An 18,760-nucleotide genomic window follows, 5' to 3' on the forward strand; every position below is an offset into this window, starting at 1 on the left:
ACAGAGCAATATTTAGAGTGAGTGGATAAACTTATTATCTTCTAATTTCATTGTCGCTTAATTATTGATGGTGATTAATTTTTAAAAAAAATATAGGATGCATCTACAACAACTAAATAAGAATAACAATACTTTAAGAACCAATCACACTCTACTTTGGAAACAACATACTGAGCTTTTTCCCTTGTGGTTAGAAGAAAAGGTATGGGCCAATACACTATTTAATTTGTATTAATCTGAAATTATGATGAAATTATGTGATAAAAATGTTTCCTTCTGTAGTTTTCTACTGCAGAATTTGATGCTATGTTATCAAGATTAGCACATGGTCCTCGTAAAGCAGTCATATCCTATAAGGGATATGTTATTAATGGGCAGCGATTTCATACTAAGGATGCAGAGAGAACGGCACAAAATAGTGGTGTTTATATGGAAGCAACAACAATGTGTAGATCTAGTGCTAAAGATGATGCACAATTGGCTGATGTTGTAGGATATTATGGGTTAATTAATCAGATTATACTCTTGGACTATTACAGTTTTCATATCCCTTTATTTAGGTGCAATTAGGCACATGTTGGCAAGGGTGTAAAGAAGGTTGATTGGTATACTATTGTAAACCTACACCAAGGACAAAAAGAGTTTATTAGAGAACCATTTATACTTGCTTCACAAGCTAAACAGATATTTTACGCAAGGGAGAATGAAAATTAAAATTGGTATATTGTGTTAAAGGCTCCACCAAGAGGACACTACGAATCAGAAATATATGATGACCAACATGATGAGAATCCGATTGCTCAAAGTTAAAAAGTACAACATTTTCTTATTAATCATAAAATGTATAGTCATTACTTTTTTATGATTTTTTTTTATTATTGTACTTATTAAGTTTCTTGAACTGCTTTAAAAATTGTTTCCTTAACTTAAGCATTGTGATTGTCATATTTAAAATACATGTTTTTGTATGATGCAAATTTAGTGCATATTTCAAATTACTTTTAACTAAATCTCTTAATCTCTTAATCTTATACAGGTACAATATGGAGACTAGAAAAAAGAAGCAGGATGGAAGTTTAGTCAATGAAAAGGATGGAGGTTTAGTCAATGAAAAGGAGGTTGGATCCCCTTCAACTCAAGTTCACTTGCAACATGGTGCTTTGAAAGAAATTGTGGCAGAAAAGAGGAGGCAATTAGCAGCTAAGTTTGGAAAGTTGGCAGAGAAGAAGAAATCGAAGCTTCGTTTTGCATCCTCTACTAAAGTTATAATGGATTCACCACCTGCATCTAAAAGATCTTATGAAGCAGCGTTTGGTATAAATCCAACAAATGAGGATGACAACGAAGATGAAAACATGTCCCCACAACGAGCAACTGCGTTAGGTAGAACCCAAGGAACATCTCCACTCCACAACCTGAACAAAACAAGAAGATCTCTGCGCCATTTTGTTGACAATGATTTTGAAGATGATTTTAACACTCCACAAAAGAATTCAGAAACTATGATGAACGAGTCACCCAAGTCTAGGTTGATTAGGCCATCAACCAAAGGTTCTCTTGCTGCTAATACAAGGTCCTCCCATCGCCAATCTATTGCTCATGAAGAAGATGTGCCTCTCAATAATAATCAGGAAGAATTTCTAGTTAACTCTACAGAGAATGTCACTCAAAACAAAAGAAAAAGAGGCCCAACAAAGCTGAAAGGTATTGCTCTCCAACCTGATGGTCGTATTACTGTAAGGTTTAATGCAAGAGGGCAAGTTGTAGGGGAAGGCTCGGTTAGTCTTTCATCATTTATAGGTCCTCTTGTAAGGGAACTTGTACCATACACAATAGCTGATTGGCGAAAGGTTCCAAAATCAATGAAAGATATTTTGTGGTCAACAATCCAGGTTCTAAACTTATATTTATTCATGTGTTAAAAGATAAAATTTTTAGGTGAATACTCATAAATTAATATTTAATGTGAATGCAGACAAGGTATAAGGTGGACAAAGATTGGGAACGAGACTGGTGTATGAAAGTAATGGGAGACCTGTGGAGATCTTCCAAGTCCAGGCTAGTTACTAAGCTGAACGAGCTACCAAATGAACAAGAACGACTAAAATTAAAGCCTGATAATATCAAATCAGAAACTGAATGGAGAGTATTTGTGCGTGAAAAAACCAGTAAACAATTTCAGGTAACCAAAATTTCGATATATGTATTATATAGATTCTGCTTATTACAAATAAATTGGGTACCATACTTATTTCAGTTTGGTTTATTATGAGGAGAAAGATTGAGAAAAAAAAATACTCATTGCTTACTTAGCTGTTACATCTCTGATATTGATGAATTATAGTTTTAATGCTTTTGGTATCTATAATCATGGTGTTCACTATAAACAGTAGCAGGTTTAATTTTCATTAAAGTTGTATTTAGCAAAAGAAGTTCATTATTCTTTTGCACTTGCTGCTAAGGTTGTTTATAATACACATTAAGTTATGCTTTCCCTTGTATTTAAAAATTGAATTGAGTATATATATAAATGTATATATTTGAGCAATAGTTACACTGTCATTTAAAACTTGAACTGAATATATATATTCTATTTAATATATATAGAAAATTTTGAGTGCATAAATAGAATAAACAATAAGAAGACATGTCTGGCTACAGAGAAGAAATGACACAGAGGTTATAGGCATCACTAGCCTATAAATTAACCCAGAGTCAATTTTATTAAGGGGCAAAAAAAAATCTTACCATAGAAGTGTTACCATTTAAATATTCTCTTTTTTTTTTTCTAGTTTGTCAACCCTCAAGGAAATATATATTCTATTTCCATTTCCATCTGTATTTAATAACATATGCCACATAAAACCAAAAATGAAGTCTTAAGGAGGCTGCAATATTGACCACCATTCTAACTTGGTCAGCCCATTGTTCTCTACTAGTCATTTTTAAGGAGACTGAATGGAGTGTTTGGGAAGGGGCAGGATTTTGTTGGTATAATAAATATAATGAGGTCAGTCAAGTCAGGTTATGCATTACTTGTGGGCATAAATTTTGCAGTTAGAAATTGACTTACCGCCGTTGGTCTTTTTTTTTTTTTTTCTCTCCAAGTCAATAATTTCATTACTGACTAGTGACAATTTGTTTAATTTTTCGTTGGTTAACTCATTTTTTGCCTTTAGAAGTAGGAAAACGACTGGCCTATATTGTGGTAGATAGTTTGCCTGTTAGCTGTACATGTAGAGACTACTAGTGTGCCTTGCTTGCTCACTGGACTGTAATGTAACATTGATCTTCATTTGTGTTGAAACTCCAAATGAATGGCTTGTTGTTTTTATTTTGGAAAGTGATATGATTTTCCATCTCCAATCCAAAACTATATAATAATAATGTAATTACATTATACTAAGTATAATGGGTTTTTAGCATTTCAACTCTTTCCAAATCGGTCTATGAATTATAAAATATAGTAATTAAGTCTCTAATCTCGTTAAATAATGGTAATTAAGTCTTATGTATGTGAATTTTTTTACGCATTATTGATGGAAAAGATTGCATGACATTGCTAAAGGGTCAATATAGAGATATTGGGTTTATAGTTTATGATGTCATAGTTTGATGTATTTTGTATTTTTGCTCAATCATATTTATCAATTTTGTAATGCAATACAATCAATCAGTAAAAATAATCATATTCAGGAACTTAATTGTTATATTTTATAATTTAGGAACTAATTTACTAAATCAAATAGTTTAAGAGGCTGTTATGCTAATTTTTTTATTTTTGAACTTGTTACACTCGATGAAAATATTGTTAGGAATGAATTTGATGTAAAAGTATAACAGACAAAATACCCTTAAACTGAATGGAGAGACTTTGTATAATTATGAAACCTTGGTTTCTTCTAATGGGGTGTTTGAGCTAGAATTCTTCAGTTCTGGTGATTCAAGCAATGAGTACATAGGAATCTGGTTTAAGAATGATAAGGACAAGAAGGCAGTTTGGGTTGCAAAAAGAGCAAGTCAACCAAGGGTGTAGTTTCTTTTGTCATGGCTTAGTCCTGATGATCCAGATAAAGGTTCTTTTTTTAAGGCTTTCACAGAGAAAACAAAACCCAGTTCAATATCTGGTTAGGTGAAAATGTTTATCAAGAGATTGGATAAGTAAGATATTTTTTTCTTGGTGTTATGGAGTATATAATATTCTTATTCTAGAACAATGCATTATGCTATATCAGTCAATTAAAACTATTTCAGGTCTAATCAAATTAAGGCAGTAGAAATCCTTAGTAGTTTCTGCATAATCTTAGCAACATTAGATTGTCTTGGCTTGATATGCACATATGAAAGTTAAACTCTATTGGCCTCAAGAGCTGCATTGAGACTACAATTATGGTTAGTTTTTAGAATATCTTTATGCTCTAAATTTGAACTCTTGCAACCACAAACAAATTTCATATTCCAAATTTACAATTGGCTTAATTGTATTCAAATTATGTGAGCAGTTGCTGCCCTGTTTTCATGAAACTTTTGTACTTTAAATGATTTATTTTTTTCCAATTCTCTTCTTGAAAATGTGTTTCTAAATTTATTTGACAAAGCTATTCAAGAGACACTATTATCACCATTCACAGTCCACCAACCATCCCATCCCTGTTCAGGAGGAGTTGTACTGTGTTTACTATTTCATTGCTAGAATACTGGTTCTGTATGTTTCTTTTACTGCTGGAGTGTTTACTGTTGGAGTGTTTATTACATACTCTTTTCTTTGCTGCCATAGTTACTGTTTTATTGTTGAAAAACTATTATGTGTACTGTGTTTACTGTTTTATTGCTAGAATAGTGGTTTAGTTTTTTTGTTTTACTGCTGGAGTGTTTGGTATTCTGTATGTTCAATCGTTGGTTCATTTCTTATTTATTTTAGGCGATTAGCAATAAGTTTAAAGAGATGAGGAAGAAACAACTCCCACATACATGCAGCAGGAGAGGATATGCTCGAACAATGGATGACATGGTAAAAATTTAATAAATATTTTTGGTAGCTAAACATAAGAAAATATATGTTCTCTTTCTGAAAAATGTACTTGGATATAGAGTAGGGAAAGCTCAAAACCTGTAACAAGAGTTCAAGCTCTCTTAAAGACACACACAAAGAAGAATGGTGAACCTGCGAATGCACAAGCTGCTGAAGTTATTGTAAGTAATTTACCCTTTGTTTGTAGAAACATATGTATTTGTATGCACATAGACTTATTTAATAGTCAACTTGAAATGATTTATAGGAGAAGCTACAAGTTCTTGCAAATGAAAAACCAGATTCATGCACAACACAGAATACTATACAAGATGCTCTCACTATCATATTTGGTCCTGACAAGAATGGTAGATCATTAGCTAATCGGAGGGGAGTAACTAATACAAAGTTAGCTATTCTAAGAGCAAGAGATGACCATATTTCACAATTGGAATCAATTCAATGTGAGATGAAGAATAAAATGTCAGAGATGATGAATCTTATTAATACTATTGCAAAAAGTGTAAACATTCAGGTAAATTAAATTAATTGACTTCTGTTTATTTTACTCTATTCATTGAAAATTATAAATGACTAAATTATTCTCAAACTTGTAGGGGTTTACTCAACCAAGTGAAGCGGAGTCACACATGCCTTCTCCTATGGTAACTACAATTTTAATTACTACCTATCATTTCACTTTTAATTTTTTAAGTATCAATATTATTTATAAATAAATATATGTTTTTATCATGTAACAGAGTGTTAATAATCTGAAGTTCACTCCTGAAAACAATGCTTGCAATTTACTTGATTGGAATGGAAGTGGAGAAATTGTTGCAGAAGGTCGATGGTCTTCTAGTGATCCTTTATGTGAGGTGCATCATCTTCGTCTTGGGCCTAATGCAATGAGAGTTTGGGTTGATGTTGCTAAGAAACCTACTGCATATTTATGGAGACCAACATCACATATGAGTACAATTGAAGAAGCGGTTGGTTGCACTGTTGCTTGGCCTTCTAATAAAGTTACAATGAGGTAAAATTTCATGCAACTTAAAAATGATTTATAAATACTACAACAAATCAGCTGTAGTAACTAATTATATCATCAAAATATATAGGAAATGAACATAATGGATGAAATTCAATTGTTTCTTGGTAGATATCTTTGGTACGTATCTTTGCATAAAATTAACTAATGAATGAACATGTGTTTTCAACTATTTTGGCTACATTTGTTTTCTTAATTTTATATATTTTTCACTCTTACAGGTGCACAACTAATGAATGAAGTGTAATATTTTGGAGGTACGCCCATGATCAACAAATTATGAATCAGTTTGTTTTAAAACTTTTGCTTATGTATTTTGTCTTGCAATATACTCGTACTTTTGGGATATTGATATTTTAGCTTTATGTAGCGAACATATTAAGAATATTTGAATTTATGTTAAGGTATAATTTTTAATGTGTTATATGTTTATCATTTGTTGCAATTATTCATATGTTAAAAGATAAAAAAATATAAAAGTTTTTGTTATGCCATGAAATTGTTCATATGACAATTAATAAATGTTAGGAAAATGATTGATGATAACAATAAAGAAACGCTATTAAAAGTAAGGATGATTACAAACAAAAAACGCTATGTCTGATTACTAATTACATTTTCAAAATGCTATTACATATCTTTACATAACGTTTGAAAAATGCTATTAAAAGTAAGGATAATTACAAACATAAAACGCTACGACTGATAACTAATTACATTCTTAAAACGCTATTGTATATCTTTACATAACAATTTAAAAATGCTATTCACAGTAAGTACGACTACAAACATAAAACGCTACGACTTATAATTAATTGCATTTTAAAAACGCTATTAAAAGTAAATAATACTACAAACATAAAACACTATGGTTGATAACTAATTACATTTTAAAAACGCTATTGTATACCTTTCAACATCATTTCTGCATAAAGTTTGAAAAACGCTATTAAAAGTAAGTATTTTCAATTTAACATAATCAATGACTACATACATAAAACGCTATGACTGACATCTAATTATATTTTTAAAACGCTATTATATATCTTTCAATAGCATTTTTACATCACAATTTAAAAACGCTATGAAAAGGTCCAGACTTTTAATAACATGGGATAATATAGCGTTTGTAATAACGCTATCGTTTGTTAAAGACAGCGTTTTAAAAACGCTATGGAATGCAGTTTTTCTTGTAGTGGTAGTAGACTACCAACTTGTCGTTGGGTGTCGGTACACAGAGTACTCGTGCTGAGCAAAGCTTATCCTTAAGCAACAAAAAGATTTCTTCACATTTATCAGTCCAGTGGTATCTTTGCTGTTTCCGGGTCAGGTTGGTGAGCGGAGTGGCTATCTTAGAAAAATCCTCTACGAACCTCCGATAATAACCTGCTAATCCCAAAAAGCTCCTTACTTCGGATGCATTCTTTGGTCTTGGCCAATCCTTCACAGCCTCTACCTTGGATGGGTCTACTGCAACTCCGTCCTTGGATATATTGTGCCCGAGGAACACCACTTGCGAAAGCCAAAATTTGCATTTCTTAAACTTGGCGTATCAACGAGCCTGATGAAGAAGACATGCATGATTGATTCTCAACCTACCTGGATGAACCCAATAGTCGATTACCTCGAAACCAAAATTCTCCCAGTAGAACGGAGCGAGGCTTTGAAACCGATGTATCAGATACTAAGGTACACTATTGTGGATGGAAGGTTGTATCAAAGAGGGTCTTCTATGACATCACTCCGATGTGTAACTCCACCTAAGGCAGAGAAAATTCTAGAAGAAATTCATGAAGGATTTTGTGGAGATCACACCGGAGGGCATAGTCTATCCAGAAAGGTGATAAGGCAAGGGCATTTATGCCCCACAGTCAAAGCAGATGCGTTTGAATACATTAAAAGATGCGATAAGTGCCAGCGGTTTGCCTCAATTCCACGAGCTCCAACTACTGATTTCACCATGTTGACCTCCCCATGGCCATTCGCGGTGTGGGGAATCGACCTTATAGGCTTACTACCAACAGGAAATGGTGGAGTAAAGTACGTTGTGGTCACGATCAATTATTTCACAAAATGGACCGAAGCCAACCCTTGGCCATGATCCCTCGAAGAAAGTTTTAGACTTTGTGGTAAAGAATATCATCTGTCGATATGGGATGCCTAGGAAGATAGTGTTAGACAATGGTACCCAGTTTGACAGTGACCTATTTACACATTTCAGCGAGAAGAATGGGATAATAAAAAGCTTCTCCTCTGTTGCCCGTCCCCAATAAAATGGCCAGGTCGAAGTAGTCCACAAAACCGTAAAAAGCTCCATAAAGATAAGGTTCGAGGAGGCTAAGGGGAGGTGGCCCAAAGAGTTACCTCAGGTTTTGTGGGCTTATCAAACCACAACTCGAACTTCAGCATACTCCCTTCTCCCTAGTGTATGGATGCAAGGCCATGTCGTCGATTGAAGTCAAAATACCCACAATACGGAGCCATGCCTACAATCAGGCCTCGAACCAATCCCAGCTCAAAGAAAGTTTAGACTTCATTGAAGAAAGACTAGATGAAGCTCAATTGAAAAATGCTGCATACCAGCAACGAGTTACCACATATTTCAACAAGAGGGTTCGAGATAGAAAATTCGGATTGGGAGATTTGGTATTAAGGTGTATATTTTTTGCCACATGAGATCCGTCTGCTGGAGTACTCCGACTTAACTTGTAAGGACCTTACCAGATCGAGTCTGTCATCTAGCCTAGGGTATATAAATTGGTGAGACTAAACTGAGAGTTGGTGCTGCGAGCTTGGAATGGGAAACATCTACGACCTTATTATCAATAATGTAGGAAGGGTGTTTTGTTGTAAGCAAGCTTGTTTATTTTTAAGACATTTTGTTAATAAAATGTTAAACTTTACTCAAAAAGTTATCTTCTTTATTATATGTTGTATTTTTTGCAAACTCTCTTAATTCAATAACCTATGGTCAAACTTATAGGATATTAAGGGGGCATCAGTGGTATACAATCATACCATAAGTTTGAAAAAATAAATAACATAGAATAATAATGTCTGGATCATTAACCCGACATAAAAGTGTTAAGTATACACGTGAATTAGCGAAAATGTCTGAATATAACCAGATTTGCAACCTAAGATAGTTTGGTCATAATCAGACTATAAAAATTATAAGTGTATGGATTAATAACCAAACATGCGAGCTAAAGCTATCTGGATATAACCAGATTCACGAGCTAAGATAGTCTGGTCATAACCAGACTATAAAATTTATAAGCGTAAGGATTAGTAACCTAGCACGCGAGCTAAATAAGCTTGGAACAAACCAGCTAAAACTAATCGATAGAAAGTTGGAATGTAAGTCGAGTCTGAGCCTGGAAAATTTTGCAAAAATTAGTTTCGACCTCCCAACCTTGAGGAGCTACTTGAGGATGAGAAAAAGTGACTAGAAGAGAAAAATATAACTAAACTACTAAGATAACATGCCATATAAGTACTTTCGAGTGCATGGTAAAAGTAAATTTCGACCTTGACAATAACGAGGTCGGACATGGATATATCGACTATACTGTGCATGAATGCATTGAAAATCGAGCTTCAATCCAACATGTATGTTTGTACGAATAAACGAACATAAAAGCAAACCTTTAGTATCAAAATGCTTGAAATATTTCGACCCAGAAATGTAAAGCAAAAGTATTAAAGTAAAAGCTGAATGTAAAATCAAATGCATAAAAGTTTTCGAGCTAGAAAATTATGTGCATAAAGATTAAAATGACAGTTTAAATAAACATAAAATAGCCCTAAAATGAGCTATGTATTGTATTTTCCCCAAGGGCATAAATATAAAAGGTGTTACAAAAATATTTATGGGCCGCAGCCCATGACCTCGCTTCTATGAGGTAGGCACATGCCCATCAATAGCACCAGACATCTCCGCCGCCTCCCCTGCCTCGTCCATGGAATCCTCCTCATCGAGTCGAGCTCGCCACCTCTTAAGGAATTCATCTTCGAGGTTGTCCAAAAATCTTGTGTCGAGATCTGTGTTGTTGGCCCAGATACGGTACATGGCCATGTCGACAGCATGATCCTTCTTCTCCTTAAACTCCTCGAGGAGGTGAGCCTTCTCACCCTCGATTATCTCAAAGGTGGCCCTCTTCTCCTCCTCAAGCTTGGCATTCAACTCTTCAAGCTCCTTGATTCTGGAGTCTCTCTCCTTGATTTCAGAATCCTTAGTCTGCAGCTTTAACTTGAGCTCAGACATTGTCGACTTTGCAGCCTTAAGCTCGTCTGCTAGCATTAACTAGAGATTCTTCGCCTCCTAAGCATAGAACCGGCTCGAGTAAATATCATTGCTCAACTTAAAATTCAGTTGAGAAAATGCAGCGAAAGCCTGTATACACAAATGAAAATGGGTTAGTAAACATACATGATAAGCCTGAATGAGCAACATGACAGAGTAAAAGGACTTACCGAGGTGAGGAACTGCCATTGGGGGGTGCCAAGGTTGCTGAAACTTTGGCCAACTCGGGATAGTATATTCGAGCCTAGACTGGCTCCGTTTGTCCTTGCAGCGTTGTCGATCACATACTTAGGGGCATGGGTCCAAACCGACAACAAGCGTTCCCACATGGGAACCTGCTTCTTTGGAGCCGAAGCACTCTGTTGAGAAGTTTGAATTGTAGGAGGAGGCGGGGGAAGCGAGATCTCACTGGATACTCTGACCTCAGGGTTTGGATTTGCTGCCTCAGATTTCTTCAAAATTTTGGAGGGGCGCCCCGCTCTCTGCGGCGCCCTCGGGCGTCTACTCTGCTTAGCTCTGGAGTGGAGGTTGAGCACATTGTCTAAATCAGACTCCATGTTGCCTGCACATACACGATTTACAAATTAGTGATCGAGCTTAAACTACAAAATGAAACAAGGCTAAAGTCGAAAGAAACCTAACTGGTATTCTCCCCCGAGCTTGTGCTCGGCGACCAAGTAATCCCCCTATCTTCAGAGGATGCTGGGGGAGTCCCTTCCCTATATGTGGGGGATAGCCTCGAAAGGTCCCTATTGTCGTTGGTCCCATATTGAATAGCGACCCCATCCCAAACTTCGTTTAAACTATACATAGTTTGGAATTTTCCTAACCAACTATCGAACCTATGTACCCTATGATATACCTAGGACCAAACATGAAAGTTATCTCTGGAATCCGGGAATAGGATCAGAGTATCGGGCTTGTGCTTAAGCATAGAAGGGGACCACATGGTCGAGCTAAGTATTACTTTACCTCCACCACCCAAGCTCGAGCCCTCGTCTTGGGCTTCATTTCCTGAGGTGGGTTTGTCGTGATGTCGAGCCATAGAGGGACGGGCTCGTGAGCTCGACGACCTCCGTCTCGATTTAGTAGGATCCCTCCCGACCGGGAAGGGTGGAGTAAAATACGCCATTGTAGCCATCGACTATTACACCAAGTGGGTCGAAGCGGAACCAATGAGCACCATCACCTCCAAAAAGGTCGTGGACTTTGTCATCAAAAACATTGTGTGCCGATACAGCCTGCCTCACAAAATCGTGTCCTACAATGGGAAGCAATTTGATAGCATCCACTTCATCGACTTCTGTGAAAGACATGGCATCATCAAAAGCTTCTCTACAGTCGCAAGGCGTCAAGAAAACGGGCAAACAAAGGTCGTAAATTATAGACAAATTTACAAGCCTACAAGAGCAAGTGGCCGGAAGAGTTGCCCCGCGTCCTATGGGCCTACTGGACCACAGAAAGAATGTCAACCAGACATATTCCATATTCAACGGTGTATGGATGTGAAGCAGTCATCCCAGTAGAAATGGCGATCCCGTCTCATAAACAAGACACATACGATCCCATCTGGAACCACACCTTACTCCAAGAATCCCTAGATCTCATCGAAGAGATCCGAGAAGAATCACAGGTGGAGTTGAAGATTTATCAGGGAAAGATCGCCAGACACTTTAACTCTAATGTTAAGAGTTGGAGGTTCGAAACCAACAATCTAGTCCTTAGAAGAGTCTTCTTTGCAACTCAAGATCCAGGAGTGGGGGTTCCTAGACCAAACTGGGAAGGACCCTATGAAATCAAAAATGAAGTATGCTCGGGAACGTATCGCTTAAGGCGACTAGACAGAACGAAGGTCCCAAGGGCCTAAAACGCAAAACACCTCGCCCGGTACTATTAGTAGTCGGTAGGATCTAATTTTATTTCTTTCTAATATTTTTTATTTCTAGCAATGTACGCCCCAGGGCGATTTCTTTTTAATGGAAATGATGTATACAAAACACCATAAAAATGTTATAAAGAAAGAAAAAGTTCACACCCGTCTACAATTTTTGCCCAAACAAGTGACCTAAGACTACACTCTTCGGTTACTTGGGGGGTAAGGCCATCTATTCAAGTCCAGGAATATAGACAAAAAAGGATGCAAAGCTCAGAGCTTAGTCATGATCCAGACTCGTATAGACTGGGGGGTATAAAACCCAACTCCCAACAAAATAGAATGCAAGGGTCAAAGCCCAGTCCTAACCTAGATCCGTGTGATCCAGAGGGTTCAACCAAAATAGGATACAAGGCTCAAAGCCCAGTCCTAGCCCATAGACACATTGTCTGGGAGGTTTGAAACCCGACTCCCAATAAAAAAGGATGCAAGGCTCAAAGCCCTATCCTAACCCGGATCCGTGTGATCCTGGGGGTTCAACCAAAATAGGATGCAAGGCTCAAAGCCCAATCCTAATCCGGGCCTATATGCTTCGGAGTTCAAAACCCAACCCCTAAAAATTGGTCCAGATGTAACGCAGTCCCAAATTACAAAATTCCTATTCTTGTCTTCCCTACAATGGCCCAGAACCATTGAAATGTGAATCAAAGGTTTAAATTGGTTAAAGTTAGTCTTATAAATGGCCCAAGTCGTTGGAACCTAAACCTCAGGTTTTAAATAAGCCAATCAACTAATCTCTGATGGTCCAGACCATTGAGATCTGAACATTAGAGTCAGGACAAATAAATCGGATGACAGTTATTAACTCCTTAATGGTCTAGGGCGTTGGAACCTGAACCTCGAGTTTGAAACGAGTTGATTAATTAAGTCATATCTAAAAAATCTCTAACGGTCCAGGTCATTGGAACCAGAACCATAGAGTCTGGATAAATTAGTTAAGTTATATTGGTTAAGTCCAAAACAGTCCAGGTCATCAAGATCTGAATGTGGGTCTCAGGACAGGTTAAATACCTTCTACAATATTCCCCAAGTAGTCCTGACCATTGGAACCAGCTCCCAATATTCAACTTGGATTCATGCAGTGTGATAAAACACTTAGTGAATTTAGAAGAAAAAATAAACGAATATAAAGTTGGAACCATTATGTAGAGAAAAACCAATATATAACAATATGGATAATTAAAATTGTCTTGGACGCATCTGCGTCCATAAAAGTAATGCAACTACAAAAATAGAAAGGAAGACCTAACATAAATACAAAGGTTTAAGCCTAGGCTTCCTCTTGATCCGGGACATCAGGAGCATTCTCATCCTGTTGGTCCCCAACTAGGAGCGCTGCATCAACTTACTCTTTGGCTACGAATTCAGCCCTCTTTGCAGCTAGATCCAGACAGAGGAGGAGATTCATGTTCTTATCCTAGAGTCAGGTCATGTAAATGGCCTCATCAAAAGTGACTGCCAACATCTTGTCAGCCTGCTCCTTCTCCTGGTAAGCCTCCTCGCTTCGCTTCATCTCCAGTTGGACCATGCCATCCAAAGCTTGGTTTTGGAACTCAAGGTTTGCCACCTTCTCTCGCTCCTGGCGAAGTTGGGCCACATCCGCCTCCAAAAGGGCTTTGATTGAAGTCTCTGAGCCACGAACACGACTTAGCTCCGCCTCCAGGTTGTCAACTGACTTCTTATGTTCGGCGTCCTTCCTCGAACATAGCTGGCTAAGGTGGAATATCGCTTAAGCTGAAGGGTGGACATGGTAGCGCCCACCTAGTTCAAAAAATCTGTAGCAAGCGGAGCCGTGTCTTGCCCCAACATAGGCCAAAACCTGATCTCGGCTACAATTCAGTCCACTATTTGTTGGGGGGCTTTGAAGGCCTCTGAATGTTCGGCAAACTCCACCTTCCACCAGATGATCCGGGCCCGGGCCACCTCAACCTGTTTATCCCGACTGTCGTCCTAAGCCAGCGACACCATTTTCATCTTCTCCTCCTAGAGGACCAGGTCCCCTTCCTGGGGAAGGACCAGGTTCACGGGAAGCCCTGGAGCCTCCGTAACCTCCTGCGTAACAATGAGGCTTTCCCCAAAAGAATGCTCCTCAGCTAGGCCTGGATCCATTGTCCTAACCCTCTTGGCCCACTTCGAGGACTCCGCAACGACTTAGTCGCCTTTCCTCTTATCTGTCCTGCCTCCTTCAAAAGGCTCCAACTCCAAGTTAATAACCTGGAGAGGAGCAGGTTGGGGCGCAGTCGCTTTGACGTGCACCATCGGGACGAAACCTGCGATTGGACCCCTCTCAGAAGCCTCCCGGGCTGGCTCCGAATTCTCGAGGATCAGCTCCATCATTTTCTTTTTGGTCGGGCCCTTGGCGGCCCTCTCCATCGAAGCCTTGGCTGCGGCCGCCCTGGCTGCGACTGCCCTGGCCTCGATCATCTCCTTCATCTTGGCCACAGGGTTGGACATCTCCGAATCACTAGAGATAGATAGAAAAAGAAAACTGATCAGATTAGGACATGAATGGGGATAGAAATCAAAAATAAAAAGAACACTTATGTCGAAAGTCCTTCAGGACAAACCCTCATCTATGGAATGGGCAAGACTCAACTCTCCTAGGGTGAAAGAATGAATTCAAGTCCAAGTCCAAGTCCCCCATGTCATCCAAGTCCAAAAGCTACCATATTGGAGAAACTAGGACAAGTGCATGAGGGTTAGAGTGTCTAAAACAATGGGGCAAGGAAGCCCCCACACTGCTAACAGTCCCGGTCAAATAATCCCACTACTATTGCATATTGTTAACTGATTAATGCTCAAAAATATCATTTTATTAGTCTTAAACGTTTAAAATTAATTATGTTTTAATTAATATTTTCATGGATTTATTGTCATATATTTTATATTTGAAAATGTTAATTTTAATTTAATTTGTGTTTAATTTTCAGGAAATAAAATATATTTTGACACAAAGAAAAAGAAAGAAGAAAGAAAAAATTAAAATTGAAGAAATCATGAAGAAAATAGGATTTTTGAAGAAGGAATGGCCCAAAATTAAGCCCAAACAGCTGCTCCCCCATGCTGCCACAAGACAGCCTGCTATTCGCCCAGCCAAGCTGCTTGGAGCAAAGCCGAGCCGCCTGACAACCGACTGACACGCTGCCACCTGCCACGATCTGACAGCTGCCACCCGCCTGACGCGCAGCCTGCTGAGCCAACCAGAGAGCGACATGCATCCCATTGCCTGGCGGCTGTCCCCCATGCTTCTGCCATGCCAGCTTTCGCGACGTGCCCTAGATGTCCCCCACGACCCAGCACCACTTGCCCCACTTCCATCAGTTTTTATGCCACTTTCCAACTATTTTGTACATGATTTTACACATTTTTGGGTCCTATTTCCACTATAAATAGATAACCAAATGGAGTAAAAAAGTATCAGATTGTGAAATGAAGTGTGGAGAGTATAGTGAGAGAGAAAAGCATTTTTATTCTTATTTTTCTTTCATTTCTTTTACATTACTTTGAGTGAAAAAAATGCCTATTTTAGGCTAAATTCTCTTGTGGAAAGGCTAGAGTGAAGTTCATGTGTTTACATTATATTTTTAATATATTGATTATTTATTTTGTTCTTCATTTCTATATCTTTATTACGATTAAATTTATTTTCTTCTAATTTTTATTCTAAATTTATTAGTGTCTTTTACATAAGTCTAGCCATGCTCTTCTTATGTAATTTAGGCTTTTAATTTAATTTAGGATATTTGTTATATTATATGCTTTTTACTACATTCTGCCATTGGTATTTTGTCGCTGTAAGGTATATAATATGATAGGATTTTAAAATTAGAAGTTAGTATAATTTAATTAAAGAACATATTTTAAGGTGAGTTTTATTATATATATTTTCCAACTGTAATTAATGGTATAGAATTATAGTTGAGTATAATGAATCAATTTTATTAAAATATATATATATATATATATATGTTTGCATGAATGAAACTTATGCCTTCCATATTTTCTTTCTGATTCTAATTCCTCGATTTTGTTTATTTAATGTTTATATTCTTTTTCAAAGTTACATTATTTCAAAGTTTATTATTTCTGATTTACTAATATTTCTTTACTTGTATTTTACCTCTCTGTGGATAGGACATAGCCCGATTACTACTACGACCGCTTATGAGTTATTGGGTGATATCAATTTTTGGCGCCGTTGTTGGGGAGGTAATTCTACAATTAAAGGTTTGCATGATAAATTATTTTTTTTTCTATATAAAAAAACAAGTATAATTTTTTTGTTTATTTCTCTTTTATTTTATTTTTCCTTAGTAATTTTGTTTATTCATTTATTTATTTTTTGTTATTGTTTTATTTTATTCATTTTACTTTTAGGTTTAGAATTTATTTTCTAGATTTAGGTTTTTTTTTTTCAAAAAATAAGCATAAAAGTTTATTAAATCATAAAATTTTAAAGCATAAATAAAAAAAAAGTATTTAGAACAATTGTGTAATTGTGGAAATTAGTAAAAATGAAACTTGTTCTGTCTTAGAAAAATTGGTTCTTAAATAAGGTATGTGTTAGCGTTACCCTCCAACCTTTGCTAAGAACCTCGGGGAGTTCTAGAAAAGCTCTTGGGCCTAAAGTGGTACCTTGGCAGCCTTCCCAATTGGCCTGGGAACATTTTTGGTGTATACTTATTACACTATTACACACTTGCGCTTACAATACTTACAAAAATATATATATTTATGCCACGAAACAAAGACGCACTAGGGAGATTCGTTAAACAACAAGTAGAAACTTTAGAAAACTCTCCTAGTTCATCGTTTTCTTCCATTCGTTCAAACACTCCCGATTCACCGAGACTTCCTGAACCACCTACGATGGTTCATCAAGATGAAGTCCAACCAAGAACGCTACTGGATTATTTACATCCTACGCGTACATCCACACCTTCATGCATAATGTATCCCAACAATATGCCAAATTTCGATTTCAAACCCGACATGATTAACCTCTTACCAACCTTCCATGGGTTGGAAAATGAGAGTCCGTACGTGCATATACGGGAATTCGAAGAGGTGGTGGCTACATTCAACAACTGAGTTGATGTCACCAACATTGTGAGATTGAAATTCTTTCCTTTCTCGCTCAAAGACAAAGCAAAAAGCTGGTTGTATTCCTTAAGGCCTAGATCTATCGGAACATGGGATGAAATGACAAAAGCATTCTTTGCCAAGTATTTCCTGCCCCATAAGACTAGCAGCCTTAAGAGGAAAATCTCTACCTTCATCCAGAAAGACCATGAAACTTTCCATCAGGTCTGGGAGAGGTTTAGAGATTTGATAAACAATGCCCACATCATGGATACGAAAGCTAACGTCTGATCAGCTATTTCTATGACGGTCTCACAACCGGACAAAGACAATTCATACAAATGATGTACAATGGCGAATTCCTTCAAAAAGATCCCGATGAAGCTTTTGAGTACCTCGACGATCTTGCTAAAAATTCATACACATGGAATGGACTGAGTCCTATGGACAAGCCACGATCAACTGGAATCTACCAATTAAGGGAAGATGACAACGTCAAAATCCAAATTGAATCATTGTGACAAAAATCGAGGCTTTCAAATCTCAAGAAGGTAAAGGAATCCATATGGCTGCAAAGGTAGAGACACGAGATCCATGATTCATATGTGGAGGGACGGAACATCAACTGCAAGAGTGCCCAACACTTTGTTAGCTAAGAGGAGGAAATGAGGAACACTGCAATGCTTTAGGGGATTACAAGAAGCCTTATAACCCTTTCTCAAACACTTACAATCCCAGTTGGCGCAACCATCCAAATTTCAGCTGGAAGGATTCAAACCAAGCATCTAGGAGCCAATGGAGGTCTGAGCAGCAACAACCGCTAAAAGCATACATTGCTCATCAAAATACCATGCAGTCAAGTAATTCTCTTGAGAATACTTTGCAAATGCTTGCGCAAACTCAAAAAGCCTTAACTCAATAGCTCAAATCATGTTTCACACAAATGGTAGAGGAAATGAAAGACATGAAAATCCAAATGACAAAGCTAAACACTACTTTGGCGATTCAAAAGCATGGTAGACTTCCCACTCAACCTCTAATCCATCAAAAAGGGCAACACATGGCACAAACCTCCTCCTCTGCAGATACAAATTTCAAAGAGGTTAATGCCATCTCTACTCGAAGTGGTCAAAGTACGGTTTCACCGTTAACTAAGACAACAAGTACGTTAATGCCCGCTCCAGATGATGATGTGCCAATAAGCATTCCAGTAAAGGCACCCTTTCCTCAAGCTTTGAAATCCACTGAAAGGTACTGGAAAATCATGGTGAAATCCTAGACCTTTTAACACAAGAAAAGATCAACTTGTCATTGTTGCATGTGATCAAACAAGTGTCAGCTTATGCCAAGGTTATCAAGGATTTGTGCACAGTTAAA

The 18,760-nt window shown here is 37.4% G+C and overlaps 1 non-coding gene across 1 annotated transcript; it reads right to left on the bottom strand.

The window, feature by feature from the left end:
* Window positions 1–17,551: 17,551 nt before the first annotated feature.
* LOC133833495 (small nucleolar RNA R71) lies at window positions 17,552–17,657 on the bottom strand. Its single transcript, XR_009892872.1, has one exon. It is a non-coding gene; the product is annotated as a small nucleolar RNA R71 (small nucleolar RNA).
* Window positions 17,658–18,760: the final 1,103 nt, after the last annotated feature.

This window comes from Humulus lupulus, chromosome 4, assembly GCF_963169125.1.
Source record: "Humulus lupulus chromosome 4, drHumLupu1.1, whole genome shotgun sequence".
Classification (NCBI taxonomy): domain Eukaryota; kingdom Viridiplantae; phylum Streptophyta; class Magnoliopsida; order Rosales; family Cannabaceae; genus Humulus; species Humulus lupulus.